Source organism: Pan paniscus, chromosome 11 (assembly GCF_029289425.2).
Source record: "Pan paniscus chromosome 11, NHGRI_mPanPan1-v2.0_pri, whole genome shotgun sequence".
In the NCBI taxonomy this organism is placed as follows: Eukaryota; Metazoa; Chordata; class Mammalia; order Primates; family Hominidae; genus Pan; species Pan paniscus.
Genome location: NC_073260.2, coordinates 80,258,369 through 80,267,500, shown reverse-complemented (window position 1 = coordinate 80,267,500; position 9,132 = coordinate 80,258,369).

Genomic DNA, 9,132 nt, shown 5'->3' with positions numbered 1-9,132 from the left:
TATCTATACACATACACACACACTCTCTATATACTATATATATACTCCTGGCTTCTATATATATATATATATATATATATATATATATAAAAATATATATATAAAATATACTACATGTAGTATAGATAGTATATACTACATGTAGTATAGATAGTATATACTGCATGTAGTATAGATAGTATATACTGCATGTAGTATAGATAGTATATACTGCATGTAGTATAGATAGTATATACTGCATGTAGTATAGATAGTATATACTGCATGTAGTATAGATAGTATAGTATATATACTACATATAGTATAGATAGTATGGTATATATACTACATATAGTATAGCTAGTATGGTATATATACTACATATAGTACAGCTAGTATGGTATATATACTACATATAGTATAGCTAGTATGGTATATATACTACATATAGTATAGCTAGTATGGTATATATACTACATATAGTATAGATATGGTATATATACTACATATAGTATAGATAGTATAGTATATATACTATATATAGTATATATATACTTTCCCTCAGGAGAAATGCGAACTACCACTAATCCACTGTACAATTTAATGTTCTAAAACTTACTTTTTAGATCCCTAAAGTCTGCATTTCATCAGCTATCACATATTTGTTCCTTGCTTCAGTTCTGAAAGTAAGTAGAAGACATTGCAGTAACTTTTGTATTAATGTCATCTAGATGGGAGATGGAGGAGATGGGCTTATATAGCTATCAGTTGTACTTCGGTATGTACATGGTATAGGCAGAAAATGCCTACTAGCAAACAGCCAATTTACTGTGCTCAATTTTTAATACATATAAGAAATAAATAATCCACATGAGTAGTGGTCTTTCATTAACATCTACACTAAGAAATAGATATGGGCATAATTTTATGAATACAGGTTCCTTTACTACCAGGTTTGCCATTCAATTACCTGAGGAGCTTTAAGTACCATTGATTATTCATTGGATTGTAGGATGGGCTAGTTACACAAGTATTCATTAATCCCTCAGTGCCCCAGGGTACTGGCATGATTCCTGCACAGCAATGGTTTCCTGACTCAAGAGTTTCACTAAGAAAAGAATTCATGGGTTAGAAAGCTTTCCCCAGAAATGAAATGTAGCACATGGTTTTGAATTTGGATGTAAATTCCTGCTGTTTTATCCTTGATCCTTTTTATGCCCTTTTCTGCAGAAACATTTCCCTGTAGTTGTTTTCTCTTCTCACGTCTTACCAATGTTTCTCATACTAAAGGAAGCTGTACATTTGGAACCAAAAATCAGAGCATTTCAACAAATGTTATGGCACGTCGTTGAGTAATAACACAGACATTGAAATCTGTGCTAACCTGAAATTGACCTCCTTCTCAACCTCAGGAAGGCCAGAGAGAAACCCTAGATGTCCTTTTCCTCCCTATGCAACATCAGCCACCTGTCTCCAACTTCCTGAGTTTCCTGTGTCTTGGCATCACATTTATCCCCTAGATTGCAAGTTCTCAAACCTGACTCACAATATAGTCATCTGGGGAGATTTTAAAAAATACCATTCCCTGAGCCTTATCCTAGACCAGTTTAATAGGACCCCTGAGGGGAGGAGGGTCCAGGCTGGATGTTATTTAAGCCTCCTTAATTAATAATACCATGCACCTAGGTTTAAGGGCTACAGTTCTAGGCAAGGCCAGATACCCATCAATAAACCCTGATTCCCTCTCCTTTCTAACTCTGGTCCCCAATACCTAGTTGGTCAACTAAAACTGACAAATCTGCCTTGTAAACTGGCTCCATTTTATCTTCACTACCATCGCCTTGGAATATTCTTTGTTGCTAAAGGGGATCAGAATATTCCACCCCAAAATATGCCCCTTGGTATAAAGACTGTTTTAAGCTGAAGACGTTTGAGATTCAACAGATGAAGAAAAAAAGACTTCTTTGAGCTTTTCTTATCTGAGTTTAAAGCAGAAACAAGACTGCCACAAATTTTAGGATCTACTCCCAGAGGGGAGAATGTGAATGAAACCTACCACAAATCTCTTCTCCAGGGGAGTTTTATGGTCCTGAAGAGACTGAAAGATTATGCATACCTGTATAAACAAACATTATTATAAACTTTCTTATCTCTTGTTTGTTATCCTAAAAACACATTTATCTTTCCAAAAAGTAATGTGTTTTTCTGTAAGTGCCTTTCTGCCCCACCTCTTCACCTATTAAGGGGCATATAAGTTCCAAATTCTAACCACCCCTTTGAGTTACTCATCACTGAGCTCTTCTGTATGTATTACACATATAAATAAACTGTTTTTATTTTCCTGTTAATCTTTTGTCGGTTTAATTTGTAGAGCCCCAGGTGCTGAACCTAAGAGAGAGAAAAGAAAATTTTTCTCCCATACAGTGGGTTCTCCTGGTAGTTTTCTTTTCCTCTGATCTTCTCTTTTCCTATTATAGTACATGGTTCTCACTGCTATAGGGTGGTCTTTGTAGGACATGAATATAATCATGCTAACCACCCTCTTTCTTAAAATTCCTCAATTCATCAGGACTTTAGGACAAAGTCATGCAAACTCTTTATTTTCTGACTGCTCCCCGCCTTTCTAGCTTCGTGTTCTCTGACCCTTCTTCCCACCCCCATATATTCCATAACCAAAGGACTGGCTGCATCATGGTTTCATGTCTTTCCCCTCCAATTCTTGATCTCAGTGCTCAGCCTTTTTTTTTTTTTTTTAAATGGGGTTTTGCTCTTGTTGCCCAGGCTGGAGTGCAATGGTGTCATCTCAGCTCACTGCAACCTCCGTCTCCCGGCTTCAAGCGATTCTCTTGTCTCAGCCTCCCAAGTAGCTGGGATTACAGGCGCATGCCACCATGCCTGGCTAATTTCTGTATTTTTAGTAGAGATGGGGTTTCATCATATTGGTCAGGCTGGTCTCAAACTCCTGACCTCAGGTCATCTGCCCGCTTCGGCCTCCCAAAGTGTTGGGATTACAGGTGTGAGCCACCGCACCCAGCCAATGCTCAGCTTTTACGCTAAGAACTATAGTCCTTGCTCAAGCTGAGATAAGGGCGTTCACCCCGTGCATGCTCTGTTTCTATTACATCTTGCACCACTTACCATATTGAGTTGACACTCAGTCCCATACTGTGGGGACTGTGGATCTTGCACATATCTACACCTGTAATGCCTAATACTGTGCCAGGCACATAGTCAATGTTTGATAAATCAACATTGAATGCATGGCAGAATAGATAAATGAATGAACACAGTAAGTTATAGCCTGTTGTTCCTCACATCATTTTCTTTGAGGCCTCCTCCATGTCATTGCATGATTAACTGACACTACGTTGTTGGAGCAATGACAACATCTAAATGGCAAGTCTTCTTAGCTTAACTTTTGGGAGGATATTAATAATGGTGCTTATTTGAACCAAAGCTAAATTGCATACATAGGTGATATACCATTTTGTAAGACTCTCATGAGAAGAGAGGGAATAGGTGGGTTTTATGGTCTTTGGGCTAACATTTTCTGCTGTAAAAAATGGCTATGTGGTAGCAGAAAGAAATTTACAGCCAAACTTGGCATGAATGAACCTTGGAGTGGCAATGGCTTCATTCTCAAACCTTGGTCCTGTTCTGGGTGAATGTTGTTTGAGAAGCTGGCTTTTCCAGAGCAGGAAATTTTGATAGCATGTAACACCATAGGTGGGCAAATGGACAACCTCTGTAGTTCCTTTGAGTGTAAATATTGCTTTGAATTACTTGACGTATGATACTCCTAATACAAGAGTTTTGTTTAGGTCCCTTGCCTCAGGGAGAAATATGTGCAAATGGTTTATCTTTTCTGCTACCTTCTGCCTCTGCAACCTGACAATGAACTCTACACACTGCTTTGCCCTCACTGACATGGCAGAAGCTCCTCCTGGACATGGTGTGTGATGGTGCAGATCATATTTCCTAAAAACACAGAATATGTGAATGATAGGACCAACATTGCCAGATAGCTGGTTTAGCATGTGCCAACAAGAATCCTGACTCGACTTTCTCTTTTTTGGTAAGGAGGTTTACTTACTCCTTAAAAGAGATGATTCTAGAATTGTCTGGATGATATAGGTGTCAATATTTCATAGACAGCATTGTTTAAGGTAGGCACAATTATTTAAAAAAAGGAGTCATTTTCCTTTAATAATTTTTAAAGCAAATGTTTTTTCAGTTTTATGTACAGCCGTGTTAAGAGTTAACCTCCGTAATCTCATACGATTGCTTGTCATCTTTGTAAAATCTATCTTCAAAAAAAATGTTTTGGTATACCATTATTCTGTGTGGCTCCCAAATTCTGGACCTGCCCTGTTTGCATTCCAGAGTGGGGTCTATAAAAATAATAGAAACATAGAATTGGATGGGATATACTAAATGAGGACTCTGAAGCTAATTGTTCCCTCAATTCATGAACTGTTTCCTGGGCTGGGATTTCACTGCCTCATTCTAAACCCTTTCCAGTGATGGGGTGCTCAGTACTTTGGACTTCACACGTCTCACTTTTTCTCAGCTTTATCAGCAAGTTCTTTCTTGCATTAGGTGACAGCGGGAAAATCTAAATATTTCAGCCTATTTCACCATGTATCTGGATCAGAACCTGGGGTGATTGTGTAATTACTCCAGGAATATCACAGAACAGGGAAGGAAGTCTTGCAGAAGTTAAGTCTTTGCACAAAGGGATAAAACAGCTTTCTCCTCTCTCTAGAACCCAGAAGGAAGTTTGGCTTGGATCCCTAAGTGTGGAGGCAGTGAGATAACTTGCTGAGGCAAAAGGTGAAGTGCCCCTGGCCAGTAGAGGCAGGTTGGGAGTGAGGCAGGAAAACGTCTGAGTAACAGACCCCATGATGGATGTGAGGCTGGCCTGGGGATTTTAATTTATCTATAAAGCGTTTTTCCTCCATTGTTTTGGACGATCATTAAAGCCTTGTTGAAAATTATATAGCATGTTTAGTTATATTGCATAGGAAGGGCTTATGTCCATCAGTGAGGAAAGTAGGGCCATGAGGGTGAGAACATTGTCTTTTCTGTAGGTGGAAGTGCCCTCAGAGTTTCCTTCTAGCCCCACAGTTTTGGAATTCCATGTATAGTCCTTTCGGAATTTAAAAACCTTTCTCGTGCTCTGCTCTCTCTCTCTCTTCGCAGCCACTCAGATGCAGGCAAATCTAACTCGTGTTTCTTCACTAGTATTCCCAGGCTGTGATTTTGAGGTTCTTTGCAGCCCAGTCCCTGGTGTCTGGATGCTCAGTGGATTGCCCACGTCCCACATAAAAAGTAGCCAGAATGACCAGGCACAATGGCTCATGCCTGTAATCCCAGCACTTTGGGAGACTGAGACAGGAGGATTTCTGAGCCCAGGAGTTCAAGGCTGCAATGAACAAAGGCCACATCACTGTACTTCAGCCTAGGGGGCAGAGTGAGACTCTGTGTAAAAATTAACAAATAAATAATAAAGAAGCCAGGATGGACCTGATCTATCCTCTAAATAAACAGAACAGAAAAAGCCAAAAAAGAACATGGACAATGAAATTATGATATTAACCCTACCTATGTCAGGGATACTTTAACGCCCCTGGTTGCTTCTTTAATTTTTGTGTGTTCAGACCCTGGTATTCCAGGCGCTGCTGTAGGTAAGCTAGATAGCGATGCTGGTAGGACAATTTTTAAAAAAATTTTATTTTATTTTATTTTATTTTATTTTTGTGAGAAGCGAGAAGGTTGAAGCTTGGATACTGTAGTCTAAGGGAAAAGCTATATTTTTTTTCCTACACTATATTATCAGTGAAGTAGTGGCAGCTTCTGAACTTTTTTATTTCCAGTAATTTTTGGTTTAAGAGCTTTTTTCTCTTAATCTATATAAAGACATTGTTCTATACATTAAAAAACAGCAACAAAACAACTCCCCGAGGACTCGAAAGCCTTTCCTAGGCTTTGTGACAGCATAGTTGAAATAATCTGTCTTTGTTAAATTACAAAACCATCGTGTTTTCCATAGAAAAGCTGCTAGAGTTTTATTTTGGCATCTGGGCATCTAGTGGCTGATCTGAAAAATGCATCTAGAGAATTTCAAAGGAGAATGAATGAATGCTTTGACCTGGAGGAAATTTTTCAAATGTGTTGAGGAAGAGGGACCAATAAAGGACAGTTTCTCTTTTTTTTTTTCTTTTTTTTTTTTTTAAGTGAGAGGGGAACTGGGACACACAATCAATGTGGCCAGGCTTGCAGCTGCATTTGTGACATGAACCTGAGCAAGCTTAGAGCACGCACTGGCCAGGTGAGGTGATGCACTGGCTTGTCTGTACTCTGTGAAGCAGAGCAAACACTCCGGCTAACACGCAAGCCTGTCACCTCTGCTCCCAAACAGAATTGATGTCACAGATGGAAAAACTGTTCGGAGATTTCAACCCCAGACCTCTGATTGCTTTACTCATAATACAACTGCTCTGCCAGTGGCTGTAGCCTAGACTTGGTTCTGGAAAAGCAAAAAAGAGATCAACAGTTTGCCTGGGGAAGGCTGATGAAATTCTGAACTAACCAGGAGGATGTGTTCATCACTGTTCACCTTAGGTCAACAACATGAATTTTCCTAAGCCAAAAGACAAAGGAACATAATAGTCAGAGTTCAGAGTCTTGTGGTTGGGAATCAGGTTACAAAGGTTACATTCGCTTTAGGTGTCTTTTCTCTGGGCTGTGACAACGTTGAAGAAGGGGTTCTCTCTCATTTTTCCTTCTACAGTGGTATGGCAGCATCCTGAGTAATGCTAAATATCACTGATAGATTTGATATTTAGTGTAAACTGATAACACTGGAGGAAAAGCAAAGGAAAGAGAGAGGTGTTTGAGAATTATTTTCCCATCCTTTATCCAGTCAAAATATGAAATGTTCTGAATTCTTAAACACATCCCCTAATACTTCACTGTTCTCTTTGATACCCTAATCTTTATCTGTCTCTCAAAAGTCTGGCTCAGCAGGCATTGTAGAGCCAGACACTAGCCCATGCCCAAAATGTGTGAAGATAAATGGACACAGGCTATTGAATGCACAAATCCACAAATCTGTGGATTTGTTTTGCTTATGTTTGCTCTATGTGGTCATTGATGACATTAGTGAGCAATCATTTATTGGGTGATATTAAGATAAGTTTTTCAGTGTTATGTTGACTTCATCAGGATATGCACATTTGGGGGTAAACATAAATGATTGATTTTTGACAGAAATGTGTTGCATGCTTACCATGTGCCAAACAGTGAGTGAGGTGTTGGATACAATGTTGGATACTAATGGAGCTGTTTAAAGAAAAGGGAAGAATTTAGGAAACAGGCCTTCCATTGGGAAAAATGAATGAATTAAAAAATTATTTAATGTGTGGCAAGATAGGAATGTTTGACTTCTTTTGATATGAACATTCAACTGTTGTATGATTTTTTTTTGTTTGTGGCATTTAGGCCTAGTTTAAAGAGAGGAGCCTTATACAGGATGTAATGCAAACATTCTTTCCAAGAAATTAAAATCAGACAGTTCCTTTTTGTGTTGTTTTTAAAAACTGTGATTCTTTCCTATTCTGGAGGAATGGAGAACTAGCATTTTCCATGACTTCTGTGTTGCTTTAATTTTATGTTTTATGTTATCCTTCAGGAAAATTGACTTTTTATGTTTGTGTTCATTTTTTTGAATTCTAAACGCCACTACAATCAGGATATGGAAAAGTTTCATCACCCCCACAGCTAATTTTTCTCTGGTTTGTTTGAAGAATCTCTGCAGCGACATTGATCCTCATTAACTAAACTCACTGAACACTCAGTTTTCATGTAGAAGGGAACTTTCCTTTGCCAGCACCTGGGCTGTGAACCCATTGATTGTTTGACCTTATGTGAGTGAGACTTTCTTCTTTCTATCTACACCAATGACCTTAAGTCGATGGAAACTAGTGTTCAAATAATAATACTTTTTTTTGAGATGAAGTCTCGCTCTGTCACTCAGGCTGGAGTGAAGTGGCGCCATCTCAGCTCACTGCAGCCTCCACCTCCCAGGTTTAAGCAGTTCCCTGCCTCAGCCTCTCGAGTGGCTGGGATTACAGGTGCCTGCCACCATGCCTGGCTAATTTTTGTATTTTTAGTAGAGACGGGGTTTCACCATCTTGGCCAGGCTGGTCTTGAACTCCTGACCTTGTGATCCACCCAACTTGGCCTCCCAAAGTGCTGGGATTACAAGCATGAGCCACCGCGCCCAGCCAACAATACATATTTACTTTAGAAAACTAGACTATTCCAACCAAAGATTTCTAAAATTCCTAGCAGTTCCATTACCAATAAATATTATTAAAATTTTGTTATACTTTTAACATAATATACTCTATGTGTCTGAATATATATGTCATCACCAAACATATGGAAGTTATCACTGTCTCAACAGAAAGTTAGTTTTTGGCCAACTTCAGTATTTCAGGGATGTAATAGATTCAAGGACTAATTTAGTTATAGATACATTTAAACTCATAGTATGTAAAATAACATGCTAATTGAGAATTTTTTTTACATATTTTATAAAATGCTTTAATTGAACTAACATCAGAACCTTCATTTCTAGATCCACTTTTTAAGTTACATTACATAATTTCTGGAGCACATCATCTTACCTTCTAAATGGTTTTAGACACAGGACTTCTTGAAGCTCTGTCAAATCTCATTGAAAACTTTATCCTAACTGTATGTCTCCACTTAAGTAATGTTAAGGCAGCCATTTTGTCTCAATTTTTATTATGGTATATATATATATATATATATATACACACACATAAATATATATATGTGTATGTGTGTGTGTGATTTGTATAATATAGTGGCTTGATGATGCTATTACTGTTTAGCATGGTAGATTTCAAAAAATAACCATACACTTTTCTGATTTCTGAATTTAGGCACATTTTAAATATAATTTTGTAGCTCCTCCTTGAAGAGGTAAAGTCTATTTCTCTACCTTTTGAGTCTGGGCCTGGCCATGTGACTTGCTTTGGCCAGTGTGTCATTAGAAGACATGATAAAAGCAGAGGTTTGCATCAGGGTTTGCTTCATCACTGCTCGTAGAGCTACTTCGAT